Source organism: Pithys albifrons, chromosome 17 (genome assembly GCF_047495875.1).
Source record: "Pithys albifrons albifrons isolate INPA30051 chromosome 17, PitAlb_v1, whole genome shotgun sequence".
Classification (NCBI taxonomy): Eukaryota; Metazoa; Chordata; class Aves; order Passeriformes; family Thamnophilidae; genus Pithys; species Pithys albifrons.
The window spans coordinates 10,285,102-10,306,738 of record NC_092474.1 but is presented as its reverse complement, the minus strand read 5'-3'; the positions used below and the strand labels follow the sequence as shown (position 1 = coordinate 10,306,738).

General features: G+C 40.3%; 2 protein-coding genes across 2 annotated transcripts in view; one reads left to right on the top strand and one right to left on the bottom strand.

The window, feature by feature from the left end:
* Positions 1 to 21,637, bottom strand: part of RSPH14 (radial spoke head 14 homolog) — a 74,997-nt gene that overhangs the window by 38,716 nt on the left and 14,644 nt on the right. The window lies entirely within an intron of this gene.
* The window catches only part of GNAZ (G protein subunit alpha z), a 51,149-nt gene that overhangs the window by 21,724 nt on the left and 7,788 nt on the right, over positions 1 to 21,637 (top strand). The window lies entirely within an intron of this gene.

Below are 21,637 nucleotides of genomic sequence, written 5' to 3'. Positions count from 1 at the left end.
GAATTTGGGATGCAATTAATTGTAAAAAGCAGTAGAATTTGGGTTTTAATTAGGACGAAACTGTTTTAAATTTAAAATAGTCTTTGTTTTTGGTTATACGGCCAATTTGTCCTGTCCTCAAAGAACAGCTATCCCTTTTTTAAACCTTTGATGCTGTTTGCTTCTGGTTGTCAAGTACAGTAACTGTGGAAAATATATGAATACTTATGCATCTGCACATATGTGTTTGCTATCACTTTCAGGTTGCCTGAGTTAAGCTTTATAGGGTTTCACTTGAACTTATTTTTTTGCCAGTCTTGAAAAATGTGCAGTTAAGAGCAGGGAGTTTGTGGATGGGAACACGTGATGATTCCTGCACCTCTCGATCCCCAGCCCTGGTGTGTGTGTTTGACAACAGCTGCCTTTCAGGAAGAATTAAAACCTATACTGTAAAATCGGGAGGTTAACCTTAAAATGATGCTGCTTCTCTTGTACTCCTTTACACACCTTCAGCTGTTTGACACATAGAAAGCTTGTCCACCAGTATCAGCTCCTGGGGCTCCAGAACACCAGAACCCTTGTTCTGTTACAGCAGGTGCATTGCCCAAGTGGTGCTGAGGAGGAAATTGTTCCCAGACATTTTTATATGATATTTCAAATCTAACTGGATCTCAGTGAGTTTGCAGAAGGGGATCTTTCAGCCAGGTCTAATGGTCTGGTTTTGGCAGTTCTCTCAGGAAGAGTGTTAGTGATCAGTGTTAACCATTGTCCTTGAACCTCACCTAAGCTTGATAAAACTTCTCAGAGATACTTGAATTTTACTGCAAATGAAATATGCATTACGAGTCCTAAATCTTTTACAAAGATTTTTCTTATTAGAAAGGAGCTAAATGACAAGTTTGAGAAGCAGTCATACTAGATCATGAGAAATATCAGGCCAGGGAAGTTTATTTTAAGAAAAAAAATTGTTACCTACGTTTATTGTGTTTACTTAGATCTTTCTTTTGTACTCTCTCATTGTCTCCATGTGTTTGAGGCCATTGGGTGAATATGGAATTCTTTCTTAAATGATTTTTGCAAGGGTATTTCCAATAATCTTTGTTGGTGCTGTTTGAATTGGACCTTTTATGTTGGTACAGCTTATCATGTATATATTTCCTTATTCTTCTGTAGTGACTTTTACAGCTTATAAACTGCACTTTCATTTTCTTCTCTGTACTACTCTGGGGAACCATCCTATTGTGCTATATGTGGACTTGCACTTCATTATCTGCAGATTCTTGTCTTGGTATTAGAGCCTTCCTATTGTAACAGGTTTCTAGATCTGATTTTTGTTTGGTAACCTCCTCTTGCCATGAGAGAAGCATTGCCCCTAATTCTTCTCTTCTTTGACAAATAAATTAGGAAAAGCCTATCTTTCTGCTATCTAGACCCTGACTAGGAGTTAGTTGGTTTCTTGCAGTTCTTTAGACTTTTCCTACCTTGCTCTTCAGATTTAAAAATCATAAAGAACTAGGTCAAAGGGAGGAAAAAATCAAAATAGTCTGAAAGATCCTAATGGATGGGGATCTACACAGGCCCAACATTGGTTCCTACCTTGGTACATCAGGGGAACTGTAACACTGAGACTGCCACTCATGAGAAAAGCCCTACAAGTCAGTGTTGCAGGGTCTAAAATGCCTCCTGGGGTAGTATCTCTGGTGAAAAGAACTGTTAAGTAAAATTAGTCCATTGCCAAACACAACTTACTGCTTGAGAGAGTGTGTGAGAGCCTGGCTGGTTTCTGTACTGAGAAATGATCAGTATGGACAGATCCCCGCAGTGCCCCTGCTGACAGGAGGGGGGAAATGCTGGGCCTGAGCTCTGCGTTTGTTGAAGACACGTTAAAATAAAGGCTGACAAAGGGGGTGAAAGCCGAGGGGGGCTCAGCTCAGCTCTGGTGCTGCTCCCTGGGGCTGGCTCGGGGCTGGGGTGAGGGCACTGTGGGGACACTCATGGGACAAGGGACAACAAAAACAATGCCCAAACTATCAGCTGCCTGCACTACTTTTCCTCTGTGTGTAGTTATAAGTTAAACTTTGTGCTCCTGAAATCAAATGACAGAAGGGGAAGGGAGAGTATTTCTGGGGCTTTTGTCTTTCTCCTGCTGTGCTTTATTCTGGGGAACATCCTTTGCAGGGCCAAAATCACCTGAGCTGCAGACCTGGACAAACCAGTATTTTGCCCTGTCTGTTTAACATGTGATATTTAGCTGCTTCCTAAACAGTAAGAACTGTAATTCTTCATTTTTTTCCTCCACCTTGTGAGCTTTCTTCTGTCACTCTGTAACAGTATTTTCCCTGCTTATCGGAGGTTATCTGCAGTTGTGATCTGGGTCGGGTTTCATTTCCAAGTATCTTTGGAGGGTTTTTCCTCCATAGCACAATAAATATAGCTGGATCTTTCCATGCCTCATTCCTGGTTAGCATGACTCAGCTGGGTAACAGCTGCTGCTGCTTTGACACAGTTGCAAAATTGATTTGTGAAGTACCTTTGGAATGCTGTGGATTTATTGTAGGATTATTATTCCTGAGCAGCACTCTGAGGAGGTTGCCTTAAGTTTTTATATCCCTATGCTGATTTCTTCTCTATTACATGAAATAAATTACTTGTAGCTTTCAGGGTCCTTAGCAGCTGATTGACCCATTTTATCTTTTATTATATATTAAGATGTCATCTCTGGCCTTTCATAATGTCCAATTATCAAGTGATCACTTTTTTTGCCTTCTCACATGTTGCACCGAGCCTAAAAGAGTTACCTGCTAATCTCTAAGTGTCTCATCTTTATTTAAATTTCTCCTTAAATTAATTGGTGCTAGAGAATGTTAAAGAATCTGCATTCTCTGATGTTTGGTGTTCCTGCCTCTCTCCCTGAAAAGGATTCCTGCAGTTTCTTTGCAGCCTCCCCACCTGTCCAGCCCTGTGCTCTCAGGTTTGTGATTCAGGCCTGCTTTGCATTTTTATGGATTGCTTTCCATTTTCTTCTCCAGCCTGTATCTGCAACAGGGCTTGAGACTGTTAGAATCACTCTGCAAAGATGCAATAATACAGTAAATAGTGACATGAAATAAAACATCAATGTGTGCTTGGGAATTCCTGAAGTCAAGAGTTGCAATAGATGCACATTGTGCAGGAGATACCAAGTAAAGGCTATAAAGGTCTAAAAATGGCACTAGTTCAATAATTTCATAAATATGGATGTTGAAGGAAATCTACTTGCAGGTAACACATAATTTTTATTCCCTTTCTTACAGCTGTTGCAAATGAATGAAAAAAAGACATTTTAGGCTTTTTGAGGCTGTTTTACTACAGTGTCTTGTTAATGGAAGATGCAGATGAAAAAGACAAAATGCAGCTACAAACAGTTCAACCTGCAGTTGGCCTCATGCAACAGTGATTGCTGGAACCTCTCAATCATCCAGTAATAACTGGGGAGCCTCCAGATATGCCCATTGTATGAATTTTGAACAGAAATCCTGTTTCTGACAGGAAATTTTTTATCACGTAAACAACATTGTTAACATTCTTTCTTCTTTTTTTTTTTTCTTGATGCCAAATACTTAAGGAGCTTATTTGCCTTTCCTGATACTTCAGCTTTTTGAATAATACAGTGTATTAAACCTCCTTTCTGGCAGGCAGCTCTTTTCCTGCAATACTAACAGTGAGGACAGAGGGGAAGTTGTGCTCTGTGTGTCCATGGCCCTGTTTATAGCAGTGGTAAAACCCCACATCAGCAAACATCTCTCTGACAAACTCTCTTGGGAATCTGAGAAAAAGGTTGAGCTAAACTGTTCAGATGCTCTCAGCTTCCTATGAAGCTTTTCCATCTCAAGATTTTTCACAGTGGAGTTTGTGTGGGAGCAGAGCCTGGATGATTTCAGCATTCATGTGTGTGACCTTTCAGCAAGTGGAATTTTAGCCTGGCCTTTTTTCACTTAAGGAAGTACCAGATCTGTTTCCTTACCAAAGCTTAACTTTATATAGTGATCTATCACTATTGCAGCCTGAAGACTTGTGTCCAAGCATGTATCTTCTGATATATGTAAACAGCAGTAAAACAACAAAAATACATAACAGAAAGTGATCAGTCAGTTCTCAATCTGCAGTTCTTTTTACCAGATACTCTTTCAAGTCCGAAGTCTTACTGTTAGTTACATTGTTCACTGTAATTGTTTGCTTCATTTATGTGGAGATCCTCACACAGAACACATGGGACATATTTGCCATATTTTGGCCTTACTGCCATACCCTGAACTGTATATTCCATGTAACTTCAGACACCAACAGTAACTTTATAGCCAAATAGTTCTAGCAGTATGTTCACTAAATTATTTCCTCTAATTGAAAAAAAAAGTAATAAATATGATAACATGTCATACTCTGGAATATAAAAAATAGACTCATTCTGGTGCCTGTGTGTGACTGGATGAAGCTGCCAGTATCAGACTGTGAAACCTGCAAAGTGTTGCTGTGAGGTTCATCTATTTAATGGCAACAGACTAGTTCCTAAGACAGAGGGGTATTGAAACCTAAAGATAAATAAGTATTTTTGTCACTGTAGAGCAGTGAGCTTAATTAAGAGATTAAGTGGAAGAAATTGAGGGAGACAACAACAGAAAGACTTTTACCTGTTTTGGAAAAATATGACATGAAAGTAATGCTGTGGTCCTGCAATGGACCTACTGAGTATTTGCCTACTTTGGTATCCAGTGTTGGTTCTCAGACTGGGGTCTGACTCGGATGACTGAATTTCCCAGTGTATTTAGGTAACCAGGGAGTGGCTCCAATCCCCCTGTGACAAAAGCCTCAGAGCTGCTGTGCCTCTCTCTGGTTCTGGTCTCTGTGCCAGGCTGCATGCAAAGCTCCCAGGCTGAGGAAGGTTCTGAGTGCCACGAAAAGGCTGATGGGGGCTGAGTTTAGAAAACTTGAGTCCACCCAGTGGGTAAAGAAGCATTGATACCATCTCTCATATTACTGTCTGTTGTCTATTTAAAAATCACAGTGAATAGGAACATGTCAATATAAAGAAATAGTAAAATTTCACCCTGGTCTGGAAAAACAGCTCCTTTGGGCTATTTTTGGAACTGTCTAAGCTGTAACAACTCTCTGTGGTACACCAGCCCTGGACAGAGTAGTGGAGTCCAATTAGCCTTAAAAACACGCAGACATGCTGGAACAAAGGAGGATCCTTGCTGTTAATACAGCTTAGAGGGAGTTTTGGTGGTGGTGCATTTTTCTGAACCTTCTTCCAAGTCCATATTTTAGGTAAATATATTCTTCTATAACTTTTTTTACCCCTAATAATACAAGTGTGATTTGACATGCACCTGAGCTTTCTGTATTGTTGGGCTGGCAATCCAAAACCCCTTCATGGTGTTAAACTTTTCATCAATAGGTACTCCCAGTACAATTGGCTTTGTTTGCTAATCTAGAAAACCCAACTAATGGAAATGTATTCACATGGCTTATTGCTAATGTGTGAATTGAAAGGCTCCCTGGCTGAGAAGAGGAGACACCTGACACAGCTCTTCTGCCTGGGAATGCAGAAAGGTGCTGCATCCTGAAATGGAGGCTGAAGAGAATGTTTCTGGTCACTGTTATCGGTGGAGTTGTTACCTCACTGCCCAGAGAGCAAGGAAACGAAAGGCTGAGCTGAAATTTTACTCCTAAAATGCCACAGCACTTGTTCTTGCTGGCCAGTGACCAGATCTCTCCTAGAACATTCCCTTACTAAAACTATCTATTTAAACATCAGTAACAGAAGAACTCATGAAACACTTGACAAGCTTTAGCAACGGAAACTGTGTGACTTGAAACAAGAAAACTGGAAGTGATCTTGAATACCAAAAGCCCTACGTGGTTTGACAGGATTAGTAACAAAGACAAACCAGAACAGTCAAATAGCACAGCTGGCAAAATCCTAAATACCCATTTTTGAAAAGCTTTGCAAGGTGAATAGCAAATACTTCATTGTGTTGAAGGTACTACTCTTAACATCATGGTAGTTGTAATTTAGTTTAAAAAACAGTTTTCCAGAATATCTTTTGTTGTTAGTGTAATGCATGCACAGGTCAAAGAACTGGGAGGGCCTGGTAACCCAGAATTAGAACATGCAGGCGCATGAAGAAATACACACCAGGAACAAATAAGGCTCTTACAAAGGCAAGCAATGCCCTGTAAAGCTGATTAACTCTGTGTTGGTTGTTGGGTTTTTGTTTGGTTTTGTTTGGGTTTTGGCATTTCTTTAAGGAATAAGGAAGTGTACAGGGAGATGAGTCCAAAAGCTGAAACAATTTTGAAACTTCAGAAAAAGTTTTTTTGACAAAGTTTTTTTGCTGTGGCTTTCCCCCTCCCAGCTGGGAAGGAAGGCTGGTGGGGCTGATGGACAATTCCTTCAGTGCAAGGAGATGGCAGGAGGAGCAGTAGATGGGCAGTAACTTACACTCTTGAGTACATTTCTGAATGATTTTAAAAGTTTGCTGTTCTGTTTGACCTACTACTGATATTTTCAGTAGGTTTTTACTGATACTTGTTTTTCTATACTCTGCTTTAACAGGAAATTTCCCTGTGTCTTATGCTGAAAGACTAAATCCTTGGAGTTTATCCAATATATCACTTTTGTCCTTGGAGCTAGTCTTGGACTGTGCAAGGCACAGATATTAAGCAGGTCCTACACACTTGCAGAGGTTTAGTAACTGGCGTTTGTTGCTGTGGTTTTACTGCTTTCAGCCTTTTTTTTTCTTTTTTGGATTGTGTGCTGCCAAGACTGAATACGTAACCCTGCATTTTGGAGAGATTTTTGAGTATCAAATTGCCTTTTTTTTAAAGCTATTAATACGCTCAGTTAAACTTTTAACTTGTCAACCAATGACAGTGTCCCCTGATTATACTTCAAAATTAGCAGACAATGAATAACTCCTCTACTCCAATTAATTCAGTTCTCTAACTCCTGTCACTTACTTTTTAGATATTTAAGCCTGATACTGTCCTTTCTTTCCATTATGGGACTGATTGAAACAACTTCCTTTCAATACACAGTCCACACATTCTCTGTGTACTTTTTCTCGTGATTTACCAATGGGTCATATTTTACTTTACAAAAAGGAACCAACCCCCAGCTATTTATCATCAGTAGAAATAAATTATTGAGAATAGTTTAACAGAGAGTTGTGCATAAATAGAAGCAAGAATCCTTCAGTCCCATGGTTATGGGCAGAGAGCTCTGTGCCTGCAGTGGTGTCCCCCCATGCTGGTGTTGCCCTTCCCCCAGGACAGCCTGGCTCCCCCAGTGGGACCCCCTTGTGTTCTCTCCCTGGGCAGTTTCCCAGGGCACACGACCTGGGGGCTCAGGGCAGTGCACAATGAGCTCCAGCCAAGGCTCCCAGTGCTTCCAGCAGTCTGAGCTTTCTCTCTGGGGCTCTGACAGAGCAGGGAGGGTTTATTTCCATTAATATTTGCCCAAATCAGTTGGAATTCCATTGGTATAAATGTTTATGCAGCAAGGCCCTGATAATGCTGACTAGGACTGGACTTGTCAGAGTACACTCATTTTTATGATGCCTTGTAGTGGCAGGTGTATTGCAATGGCACGGCCTCTCCTGGCACAGGGATGGCTCTGACAGCGCCTTTGCTGCTCTTCAGAGATCAAGGAAAGCAGCAGTTAGAACAAAATAAATAAGCCCCCAACAACCCACACATGGAAAAAGGAAAGCAATCCAAGTGAATCAGAAATGTGAGAGGTTAATAAAGGAGGTTAAAGATATGTTAAAAAAATGAAATGAAAGGCTGGCAAGACTTAAATGCACTGTGGCTGTGCCTGAAATGGCCTGGAGGCAGTCAGTGTTCTGCAGAGCATCTGGCTGTCACTGCCAGCCAGAAAGCCAGGCTGAGCCTACAGCATTTAAAAAGGTTTCAAAAGGTTAAGTAGTTTTGTAGAACTAAAAAGATTGTGAAGTACCTGCTTAATGTTTAAATACCTGAAGGAGCAAAAAATGCTCAGTAGTTAAAGAAATACATAATCTAACGGAGAAAGGCAAAATAAGAACACATGGCTGGAAGCCAGGGCACATAAATACCAACTTGAAGGAGTGCTTTTTAAATTTTATGTCTTTCGGGAAGGAGGCTGGACCAGTTGGACCAGCTTTTCTGGAAGCTGAGCTTTAGTCACCAGCCAGGTCAGCTCCAAATGACCAAGCTTAGGACAGGGCAAACCCAACAGATGGAAATGACCACAGTTGTGATAAATGGAAGCTAAACCAAAAGATGCAACATTTGTGATAGACCCAATTTAATATTTATTTATATAGTGATAAAATAGAAGTCCAGATTATTACTGTGTTATTTTATAAATTCAATAATGCAGTCCTGCTAAATCCTTCCATTTTAACAGCTCCCATCTAGATCAAGTGACTCTGTGTGCATTTTCTCTTTTTCCTTTGAGGCAGCATAGAATATGGAAAACAGAATTACCTGCATTTGGTGAAATGCATGTATTGTTTGTTATATAAGCCTGCTGAGATTATCTGTAAACTCACTGTTTGGGAAAAACAGATGTGTCATTCTCTTTATTCTCCTGGTTCAACCTTCAGTCAACTGCTGCCTCTGCTGCTTCTCTCTTACCACTTGTGCCAGCCCTGCTGCTCTTTGGGCCCTTTGCTAAACAGATACAACTCAGAAACCTATGGGAACATTACCCAGTATTGCAGTATGGATGCCTTTCTGCTCAACCCTGAGGGTATCACTCATGGCAGAGTCCAGTGAGTTCCAGATCTGTGTAAGGCAACCAGTAAGATCCAGCAGCAGAGGAAAATAAAAAGGTAGATGAATCAGACTTCATTTTGATATATCAACTGCTAGAGCAGCTGAAGTCATTCTATGTAACTAAACCTTACTGTAACATTTATCTCTGCATTTGGGAAAGGGAAGTAGGGAAGTTATACTGTTGTAGTTACAGGGAAGGCATCACCTCCATACCTGCATTTGACTGAATTCTTGGTTTTATGAGCTACTAAGGGCATTACTCCCAGATGTAAGTCCTAATGTTACCTGCTGCTTTTTATCTTCCCCTGTAAAAGCCAGAGCACAGGAAAATAAGACATGAATCATTTCTTCTCTAAATGCAGTCACTTTGCAGACCAGAATAAGAGGAGTTTGGGGAGAGAAATCAGATTCTCAGTCAATTTCTGCTATATTTTTTCAAGGCTGAAACAGACTGGAGATACATGGTAGGATGCACTGAAAGTGTTTGTAAGAATGGGAGGGGAGGCCGAGGTGCATATCATGGTGGGAGTCTGCTGAAGGCCATCCAAGAGGGAGGTGAAATATTCTACAGCAGCTGGGAGAAGTCTCACAATTACTAGTCCTTATTCTCATAGGGGACTTCAGCTCACCAGAAACAACCAACACAGTGGAGCAGGAACAGTCTAGGAGGTTCCTGGAGCGTGTGGGAGATCTGATGAAGGAGCCAACCAGGGCAGGGCACTGTGCTGAACCTGTTGTTTGTGCATGGAGGACTGGTGGGGGATGTGGTGCTTGGAGGCTGCCTTGGGCACAACAACCACAAAGTGACAGGGGTTTTGGTTCTCTGAAATGAAGGAGGGAGGTTGGCAGAACAGACACCCTGGTCTTCTAGAGGGCAGACTGCCTCCTGTTTAGGAGCCTGGGTCTCCCTTGAGAGTCAGTTCTGAGGGGCAAAGGAGTCCAGGAGGGCTGGACATTCTTCAAGAGGAACATTTGAAAGGCACAGGAGGAGGATGTCCCCATGTGCTAAAAGATGACCAGCGGGGAACACGACCTGCCTGGCAGAACTGTCTGGTCATGGCTGGGTGGGTGTGCCAGTTTAATGAACAGTCCTGCAAAACATGCAATTAGATGTTAAAAATCATTATATAATTATATAGGTGGCTGAATAGTTGAAATCTTTCTTTTATTGAGAAGTACTTCGAAATTATACAGAAGCAGATAGTATTGTAGATGCTGATTTCATTTTATTGACAGTATTTTTCAAGTAACGGAAGTGAATGAAAATATTATTGCCACTGATTTTAATATGAGCAAAACCAGGCTCCAGATTTTAATTCTTTGTACTTTGTTTTCCTGATTAATACTTCTGTACTTCTGTGCTCTTTGCATTCACTATTTGCTGTGAGGAAATTGCTAATTTTTATTAGTATTAATCTTCTTTATTAATACTGCACATTGCCAGTTGTTTCCTTCATTGGTAAATAGATCCTGGATGGCAGCTCTATGAATCAGTAGATGACTCTCCTGCTTAGGAATCAGTTTTACTTGCATTTTGTTGTATTGCTCAATGTATAGGCACAACACAGGTAGGGAAGCTCTTGTTCAGCGGAGGAGGGTCAGACTTGCAGGCCAGTGGTTTAAGCTGAAGCAGAGTGTAAGAAATTGGAGGAGATTTTGGACTGTCACATAATTCTGGAGGAAACACTGGAGCCATCAGCTATAAACACATTTACAAAGAGAATAGGTAACCTAAATACAAGATTGCTCCACTTAAAAAAAGCAGCAGTGAAACAAGGCTGTCAATTCACAGCCTCACAAGGTATCAGATGTGCAGTGTCTTTACTTTGGGTGATCTGCATATTATTTCCTCAGTTCTCTCTTTTCTACTCTCAATATTCTTCTCAAAATCCTTTTCCATGGAATATTTTCATTACAGATTACAGCTTACTGTCTTTATGAACATCTTCCTTATATGTAGAAAACTCCTACAAGCAAAAATATCTTCTAAAGCATCACTTTCTAATAAGGCACAGCTGGCATGAACCGCTTCATTTTCTACTGAAAGAAGATACTGGGGGGAGGGATGGTGGTGGTGGGTATTCCACTGTATGCAAACTTACACAGGGGAAAAAGAGAAAAGAGGCACAAGCCCTGAAAAAGTTTGATTTCTAAATCAAATTGGAATTTCCAAGTATTTGGTTGATTTCAGTTTGCCTAAATGTTGTGCTTTTTATTGGAGGACAGACACTATCCCAGAGTAACTGACCCCCTGAGCTCCAGAGTAACTGAGCTCCGTCAAAACGATTCGAGGCATTTGGAGGGTACTTAAAAATAACAGCCTGGGAGGAAATGTTGAACAGGCCCAACACAGAACATCAATTTTCTTGGTCACTGATAAGTGCAATGGGCTGATGCCTTCAGTGAGAATGCTGTGAGTTGTTAATCTGTTCCAATGCCCATCTATTCACAAAAAACAATGTAAACTTATGTTAGAAAACAATGCCTTGGGAGGTTTTCCTTCTCTAGTTCCTAGAGCAGTCTTGGTTGATTTCTAGCAAAAATAGTGCTCATACCAAAAAGGAATTAATTGAGTTTTCTAAAACAGATTAGAAAAGACAATAACTCAGTGTAAAACCGTCTGATTAGAGAAGTTCTGTACAATAGTTTCACAGTAAAATTCACCCTATCCTTAAGAAAATCCTTTGAGAATGTTTAAATCTAGCAAGTGGTAAAAATCCAGTATCATGTGCCACTTTTAAACTTCTGTTTACTGGTAATCCTGCATTTATCAGGGTGCTGGTTCAAGATGTATTTCCCAAGCCCCTTAGCAATTTGTCACTTGTTCAATAAGTGAGTGAACAGAAACACTGCCAAGTTTATATTATGGTGTCAAATCCTACCAATAAGGAAACAAAAAGAATTAGTATGTCAAAAGGTATTTAAGAATGTACCCCAGACATTGCAGGAGAAATCAGGCACCGTACAGCTAAGAAACAGAGAAGGAAAAAATCTGGCTTTTCCCAGTTTGATCGATAAATCAGCCTCCCTCATCAACAGGATTGTTCTCATGGCTGCAGCACACGGAATTCATCCCATTGTGCCACTTTTTCTAGGGAACATAGACTGAGAACAGTTCCTGCTGAAAGGGCATCAGTCTCACAGCAGGACAAAGTCAGGTGAGATGAGGCTTTCCCACAGAGAGGATGAGTTATAAAGTCTCAGCCCACCCCAATGACTGTGTATTGAACTTGTAGGTCCTGTATATCAAAGATTGCAAATATTTCCCCACTGTTTATTGCTTGGTATCTGAAGTCTTTGCCTATCCTTTAAACCTTTAAAAGAATCTTGCTTTGTTTCCTTCATGTTTTTATCCTGTGTTAAACAACTATTATAACCTCAGAGATAGGTAATATAAATCTGTTTTCAATTTTGCACCAGAGGCAGAAGGATTGATAAATAATCCAATTTTAACATTTGTGCAGTAGTATTTTTGCTGAAATAGTTCTGTCCCATGTTTTGGGGTTTTCTGCTCCAAAGCTGCCAGCATCTGGCTTTAATGGAAGGGAACTCAGAGTGATTAGTCACAGATTTAGTGGGAAACTCTTCTGAACATGAATTTTACAGATGGGGTAATTTCAGGTTCAACTTCATCTGAAGATTTGAGATAAATAATTATCCTTTATCCACAGAGGGTTTTCTCAAGGTGCCTTCTGGGTTTACCTCACCCAAAGGGTTCTAGAGCATGCTCACTAAGGAGTGGCTGGTGATTTCTGGAACAGCCTGACATGCTTTTTTATTCCACTGTTTCCTCTGTCATGAGGATGATCATCCTCTGAACAACAGAGAAATTACATGATTATCCAAAAGTGCAAGTTGGAAACCAAAGGGTTTTCCAAGGTAATAAATCCTGGACATAAAATACCTCCAACTGTTCTTGAAATGAAGAGATAAAGTGGTATCTGTGTCACCTTCCTCACACAGCTCTGATCAGGGCATGTGGCATTTCTGGTGGCACAAAGAAAAGTTTTTTTAAAAAATAGTGCAATATGACTGACACCTACAAATGCACCTTCCAGAAAGAACAACTGAGCTGTTCCTGCCCAAATCCTCTAATGTGGTTACTCAAAGTGTCTTTTCTTCAGCAGTTGCTTTGTGTCCTGCTGTTCCTTTTTGTTCATCAGACCAATACACATGAAACATCCTCTAAAGCCTTGATGTTCCTTTTGCTGTGAACTCTCCCCTGGGTGTCGGGATTCGTGTCACACGTTGCCAGGGAAGGACGAGCCCAGTTCCCAGAGCTGAGGCCTGGATGGCAACATTGTAATGCAGAATTGAATAGGAAAGGATGGGTATTATTTTTTGATTTTTAGTTATTAACCTTCATAGATGCAGTCAAAATAGCACATCTGCTGTGAATGTACAAGAATTCCTGACCTTCTCTGTAGTGTAGTGTTCCTTTCTGTCTTGTAAACCCTCATCTCCACTGCTCTTCCTTGACTGTTCTATCAGTTTGCGTCAATGGCTTAATCTGCCTTGTTCTGTCTTGCTTTTCTCAGTTCCAGATGTGTGTGACTTATAAAAAAAATCTTCTTGAAGGAGATATTTCCTTAAACACTTTCTGTAGCATAAAAATGTCTCAGAGTATTTGTTGCATGCAGAGCTTGGATAAGAGGTTCACCAGACTGGTATCTTGCACTGTTTTGAGTATCTTTCAAGTAAGGATTTACTGACAAACATGCCAGAAGTCAGGCTGATTTTATAGACAAAGACTAATAAACATTTTGATAGCTTGTCATTGGTATGCACTTGTCATCTGCCTTGTGATGTACAAGTGTTTTTGAGAATAACTTCATGCAGTCAAGTCAATACAACGTTCTTGACTTCCACTGCTCAAACTGACAGTGCTGTTATTTTGACATATTGAAGTGTTTATTTTTATAAAGTTATATTTTAAAAATACTCTTGTTCTTGAAAAATGAGAAATACACCAAGTCTCCACACAGTAAATATTCTAATAGCAAGATTTGAAATTTTACCTCTATTGACTGTTTGTTTTCTATAGATTTTTAACAGTTGTCTTTACATGACATCCTGTGTTCCATTTTCCTCAGGGTCCACCCATGCAATGGTCTTTCAAGGACTGGAGCTTATATTTTTAATCAGAAACTCAGATGTCCCAGGATATAAATGCTTATTTATACTATTTATACTATTAGAATAATCTCAGTCATGATCAGGATTCAAATCTCTGTAATGAGTAAAATAACCAAAACAATTAGTCTAAGTAAGATTCATGAATAAAAATGTAGATAAATCAGTATATTTCCTGCTTCCAATTAGATTTTCTATTATTAAAAGAATATTAAAGTTTTATGGCTGTTTTATAACATGAAATGTACTCGGAGTTCAAATGTGTGAGTCTTTCCAAAGGGCTGAAATTTTAATTTTGTATTAAATACTCTTTTTGAAATAAGTGAAAGGAATTGGAAGCTTTATACAGGTAAGACTTTAAAATTTATTTAGATAGTTTAAAGTTGTGAAATACTTTTTCCAGTTGCCAAAGATAATTCTGTAAGTTTAAGTCATGTTCTGTGTCTCTGGGAAAGGTTTCAACTTCTCACAGTAGCATTTTGTTTTTCATTGTCCTGGGAAGTCTTTTATTCCAGCTAGAAATTCCTGCTTTCTCTGCAGGTCAGATCTGTACTGCAATTCCTCCTCCTTTTCCTGGGAAGAATAAATCCTGGGCCTGTTCTTCCCAGAATGCATTCACTGCCACCTTTGATCATTTACATACAAGGCCCTTCAATCTGCCTGCCTGCTTCAGCAATACAGCACCTGCCATTTAAACCAGCTCCTTAGCCCTCTTTATGAATATTTTAATGCCAAGAATATAACCACATTCCTCTGCTATTTCCATGGAAACCTGAAGAGGGACTTGAAATGAATGCAGTGGAAAACAGAAGTTGGAGGAGAAGGCATCTCGAGTTCTCCCTCTGTGCTTTGGAATAGGTTCAGGGCTCGCTGGACCCAAATTATTCTAACTGGGTACAAAATAAATTCTAGTATTTATGACCTATTGTTTAAACATTAAGTTGAAAATAGGGAAACACAACCTGAAATACAGCCTTCTCCCTTTTAATGGATTGAAGAGAAAATTATTGTACATTTCCTTAAGAAATCCAAGGAAAGGACAAGCGATAGGCAGCCTTGCAAAGAAATGAAATGTCTCTCAGACTGCAAAGGCTGGTAACTTGGTTAGTTTTCCCCTGGTTTCCTCTGGTGTAAGTCATTCTCAGAATGTCTCTTACTTGATTCAATCCTGGCTCCATTAATGAAGAGCTCTCCAAGCAGACAGCAGTTACATTACAGAGACAACACTAATAAGTTGATTTGTTGCAAAGCCATCGGGCAGCCTGCCAGGAGTGTGCACTGTTACTACATGGAGTAACCCTGGAAAATACAGGGAGCGTGGCTTGTAATTCTGTAATAACAGACAAGATCAGCTGCTCAAACAGCTTCCTTTTTTTCTCCTCTACTCTGTTTGTTACCCAAATTATCATTACCAGCACTTCCTATGATTCCTCTTGTGATCCCACAAGAAACAATTTGAACAACAGGGCTCTTTTTAAAAATAAACCACTAGTGCTGTTTTTATTGTCTCCTGAGAACAGGGGAGTGTCCCAGGAGACTCTTCCTTGTGAACAGGCTCCAGAGTGTGTCACTCAATCAGTCTCAGCACATCTGACATCCCTCCTGCTCTCAGTCACCAATTTCAGCTGGAATTACTGGACGGCAAATTAAAGAATGTGGTATAGTCAGAGATGTGGAATTTCAGAGTTCAGGAAAAAAAATCCAGTCTATGTGAAATTCATGATGAATAGTAAGATTTAGTGATGGATGTACAAAAGGAACAGCCTTATCTTCTAGCACAGCCAATTCCAGAGTTAGTGTAAAGCACCACAAGAGCTTTTCCCCAGGGCAGGAATGAATGGAGCATGGGATGCCAGGAAAACAGGAAGGCCATATGGCTGGAGCAGTGGAATGCTACTGCAAACCTGCACTAGAACCTGACACAGGTCCATGTTCCTGTTTAGTTCCAAATGTGTTTCTTAAATGAAAATTTTCATAGGCAATCCCACATTCTTCCTTACTTTGTTCAAAGGGACGTAATTTGAGATTCGGTGATTTGATTTGTAGGTCTGACTAATCAAAGCTACACCAGCTATCACTGACAGCTTGAAAAACCTATTAAACTTTGTTATATAAATAAATGCATATGTGAAGACTTTGGTTCTAGAAAATTAGGTTGAGTGTCTAGAATTACCGGGTTCCTTCCGACTATAATTTCTCATTGTATGGATGGTTTCATTCACTCTTTCTAAGTTGCTTTTAACAGCACCTCTTGATCTGACTACATGCTGTGGAAACAAATGTAGTCAATGAAATATTCAAATACAATAATTATAAGCTTGAGAAGAAACCAGTAATTCTGTCTTTGGAGCAGCTCATAAATAGCAAGTTTATAGTAAAGCATGAGTCTGTAAATTGAGTTGTGACTCTAAAGACAAACACTGACTAACATGTGACATTGTCCATCTTGCAAGTTGAATGAGAGAGGGGTCAGTGAAGAGAAAATGCCTTCCTGTAACCTGAGACCACAATGTGGGGTTGTTTGGCTCTTTTTAAAAATTCAGTCTTGATCAACCAAAATGATTTTTACTTCTTTGTCTGCAGCCCATCAGGGTAGAACTTCCTTCTAAAATATGGCAGCAGCATTTTTTAGCATATATCGCCATTTCTTTCCTTTAATTCTTCTCTAATTGCTCTAAAATGACTTCATGAAAATTCTCTCTAGAAACTGATTTGATCTTAATTCCAGTAATGTTGCTTAAAACGGTAAGAATTTGTTGAAAGTGAAGACAAGATTCTCCATGATGCCAAATATGCTGGGTTTGCACTCTTAGTACTCCTTTGAGCTTGGCAAAACAAGCCACAATCAGACCCAGATTCAGACCCTCTAAGCTGCAGCTGCTTTGCAGTTTTCCCTTTATCTTGTTTATCTTTCCTTGTCATTCCTGACTGAGCACTGACCTCTGTGCCCCACAGCCTTTATGTTTCCTCCAGGTTAGTAGGAGGCAGCCTCAGAAAGAGCATGATGGCAAGAACTCTGTTAGAATTCCAGGCAAAGGTGCTAAAAATACCCCCTTGCTCCTGCTACCTTATCTTGCAGCATGGATGGGATACAAGGGAAGGTACCTGTTGTTCCCACAAGAACTCTTACTGTGCCAAACTCTGTAACATCCTACAAGCATTTGAAAATATCTTCAAAAGGTGCAATCAAATGAAAAGCCAGTGCTCCTGCAGGAACTGTGAGGGCTAAATGCAGCCTTCTCCAGATGTCACACAGGCTGAGAAACAGTCCCAGGTTTTGTGAGAATTTTTTCCCTGCAGTGAATTTCGGTATAAAGTGGCACTTACCTTTTTTGTTGGCTGCTTTAATTGTTCAGACACTACTGAAGAGTGAAACTACTGGCCAACTTTTTCTGGTCAAAACTGGCTCAGCATCAATGTGGGCCACTTTTCTTTCCTTTTTTTTTTATTTCCCCCCATCCTTTTTCCTTCTGTGTCTAAGAGAAAATGTAATTCTCTGCCTGTCATTCAAACCCTCTGGCACTGGACAATGCTAATTACTAGAGGTCAGTGCTCCTGGTTCCAGGTCCCTTTGCCTACCTCTTTTTTATGAGAAACACTCAGTGCTTCAAGTGACAGTGAAGTGTGTAAAGCAAACTCTTTCTAAAGTGGACAAGACTAATGGGAAGGGCAAAATTGTCTGGGAACTGCAACAACGATGGGCATTTAGGAGAGACTGTGGGAACAGATGAAGCATTCACTGCTATTTCCTGCAGTTTACCCTGCCAGATAACTGCACCTCACATTGCATCAGCATCTTTCTGTGGAAGTGCCCTTTTAATTTAATTGCTTTTTGAACCCAGTTACACTTTTATGACTTTTACTATTATCATCATTATTCTCTAACACCTCATGACAGAGTTTTACATTTAATTATGCACTGTATGGAAGGAATACTTGTCTGCTGTCAGATAAATGAATTTGATGTTTCTTACTTCTTGCATTGTATGAAATGGTGCAAAAATCATTCACTACTCACCATTTCCATACCATTCATGGTTTTATGAGCTCTACTTTGTTCTCCCAGCTATTTCTTTTTCCAGGTTGAAAATAACCAGTTTGCTTGATTTCCTGTGATAGTCATTCCATGCTCAAGGTAATTGTTGCTGGTTCTCTCTGCTTTCTAATTCTGTTAGACTGTTACAAGTGATCCTTTATCTTACCTCTGTTAGCTTTCATAAAGATCCAGAGTCTTGTTTTTAAGCTGGGCTTGATTATGTTGAAATGAAAACCTATGTATTTGATAAAACCTCTTTTCTTTACATCATAATTTATCAGGTTGGATTTCTGTCAGTGTCATTTCAGATTTCAGACAGGTTTTTATCCAGAGAAGGGGCATTCACAGGCACCAGATTTTGCAATCTGTCCCCCTGACATTACTCTGTTACACAAAATTAGTGAACTCAGCAATGCATTCTAATAGCATACAAGAGGAAAAAGTAATGGAGGTCCTTCATTTTCTAAAAAGTATGAATTCCCTCTTATATTGTTTCATTTCACTTAAGACAAATGATTGTCTGTGTGACAGGAACCAATATTCCCCCTACTGGCACCCTTTCCCACGCTGCAATGCATTAGAAAAATCCCCATTCCAAAGCAGGTGCAAGGAAAAGCTTCTTTTTTTCTTCACACAGAATGTACCAGCCAGAGCTGAGGTTATGCATCAACTATACAAAAGGTGAGTTAGTCAGTAGCCTGTACCAGTGACTAACCAGTGAACAAACATCTTGCAGGTTTCTGCACTAATTCAGTAGCTTTAGGGGCTACTCTAAAGACCAGAGAGAATGAAGAACGGAGAACAGTAAGCACTGGCTATTCCACAAGGCCACAGCTCTGTTCTTTGACCACTTCCTTGTCATCCTGCCTCACCAGTCATTATCCTGGATAGCGACTCTTGCCATCAAAGGGACAGCACTAAGGTTAAACTGCTCTCTGGGATGCAAAGTCTGAGATCTGCTCAGAGCTGGGTGCATAAAACTGACTTCTTATTTATGGATTCAACTGTAAATCCGTTTTTATAATTCATGGAATTATGGAAATGTGGGCTGGATGTGACCTCTGAAGGTCTGGACTATTGCCAGCAGTAAATCAGGCCAGCTATGGCTTTATCTGTTGGTTGAGTAAACAGCCTCTATGGATGGAGGTTTCACAAAACTCAGGGAATTGTTCCAATGCTGTGCTAGTGCTCTAGAGAAACCAAACATGTCATCTGAACCCTCAGTTGGTGTTCATGGCTGCTTCTTCTTTCATCTGATACTGCTGGGAAGGGTTTTGTGTCATCATCTTTGAACTAAGCTGCAAGTTCCTGGAGGCTGTTCTCAGACCACCCTTTGGCCTCCTCTTTGCCAGCCCACACAAGCCCAGTTCCCTCAGCCTTTCCTTGAAGGTCAGTGCAGTGTTGTTACTTATTCTGGGTGGATGTAGATTGGGTATTAGGAAGAAATTATTTACTGTGAGGGTGGTGATGCCCTGGCACAGGTTGCCCAGAGGAGCTGTGGCTGCCCCATCCCTGGGAGTGTCCAAGGCCAGGTTGGACAGGGCTTGGAGCAACTTGGGCTGGTGGGAGGTGCCCCTGCCCATGGCAGGGGGTGGGACTGGATGAGCTTTAATGTCTCTTCCAAACCATCCTATGATTGTCTAGACACAGAAAGCTGATATTAAGCTTAAAGGTCTTAAATGAGGCCAACTGAAGTTCTGGACCACCTTATGTGTAAAACTGCAACATTTCAGCTATGTTGAATATGTGGTTGGAATGCTCCTTTTGCCCTTCGCTGAGGAAATAATCTGAAGGTCTGGAAGAAAACAACAACGACAAAAAAACCCCAACCCACCTCACTTGAAAACACTAAGTGCTGAAATCAATTGAAATACATTACCAGGAACTGCAAAGCTGGCCTCTATTACCATACAGAGAACTCAATCTAAGGACAGCACATCCAGACATTTACAATTAAGATATGGATGTTCATGCTACTTTGACTATATTTTCAAGAACTGTGAGATTTTAAATGAATATGCTTTTAGCAGGAAAATGTTTTTACACTAGATTTTTTCTAATCTCTAGAAATATGCAGTTTGCTTGGAATACTGTGCAATGCTTAAAAAACTCTACCCCCCAAAGCATGCAGGGGTATTGTATGCCTCTGATTTACTTCTTAGAACTGAGTGAAGAACTATCTTAATTTGTACTGAGGAAATCTTAATTTTCTGGCACTGCCAAAGACCCTGGAGATTTATATTCTTTTTATGGCACGTTTGCCCTGCTTGCACCCCACAGTGCTACCCAGAGCAGCAGTGCATGTGCTCGGAACTGGGATGGAGCACAAAGCTCTGCTCACCTTTGAGGCGGCACAGGAGAGTGGTAATAGTTGTTTGCTGAGCAACTGAAATACAGCAAGGCCTCCTTTTAGGAGCAAACCCAGGTGCCCTCCCACTGCAATGACTCCCCTGGGTGCTTTTACTGCAGCCTTGGCAGTGCTGCCCTGGCTGCACAAGGTCTGGGCAATGTGTAGGTTTGACTATGTTGGCCCATTGTGCCTTTAAGTTTCTTTTGGCTTGGCCTGCGTCAGCTGCAACAGCATTGCTTGTGCCAATCTATCCTTGTTACTGTTTCCCAGAAATGTTGATTTGTGCTGGTGTTCTATCAGGCACAGGACCAATATTGACTGCCCCATATTTCTCTTCCCTTGAACACACCTTTTTCTAGAACTTTCCTCTGGACCTGTAATTCTCTTATGAGTAATGATAAATATAGCACCTATCACATGCACATTTTATGACTTCTAAATATAATTTTCCTTTACTTCAGCTTGCTTAAGAGATATGTATAGCTAATCACAAACAGTACATTGATCTGTATGTATTTCTCCATTTCCATTTCTGCCCCTCTTCTTTTGGAACAGCCTTTAACACCCTGGCCAGACAGGAGTACCTTTTATCTGGATGTTCTGGAATTTCTCTGAAATGATGAATGTCTCACGCTTTCTAATTCTTGAAGTCAGTAACCTTTCCCACTGTTCTTCTGAGAGTTTTCCATTTACCTTTTCTTTAGGGTCCCTTTAATTTAGAAGTCCTAGCACAAGGCCCTGCTGTCCTGCTCCTTCGCTTTGAAATCCCCTGTCTCAAAAATCTAATCCTCCTGTCAGGAAATTTAATCAAACTTCTTTCTCAGCTCAACTCTCCTTAGTGTAATCATAGCTTGGTGTCAGACTGTACTTACTGGCATTAACAAATCTGTGTTGTTCTTCCTGATCTAGGAATATCAAATAGTTTTGATAGATGGTATTAGAGACTGGTTTACCCCAGCCCATCACTGGCACATGCATTACACACATGTAACTTCTACATACCAAAGTTTAACTTAGCACCTACTCCTAAGAGATGACTTGCTGTTTCAGTGGATCAATTTTCAAAGACAAAAGTGCAGGACTCTGTTAAATTAATACTCTCAAATAAATCTGCTTTGTCTAGTCTAGTCTACATAAGCCTAAGTAACACTACAGGGTTTTTTCCAGTCACAAAGATCATACATGATAAAATATTCATAATGTTTTCATTGTCATCCTACACAATAGCCAAGACTAAAGGTCCTCATGTAATTCTCATTCATACTGCCAGATTCAGTTATCATCTGCAGAATTTTATGTAAAGACAGTAGTAATACTCAACAGGAAATCACAATGGGAGA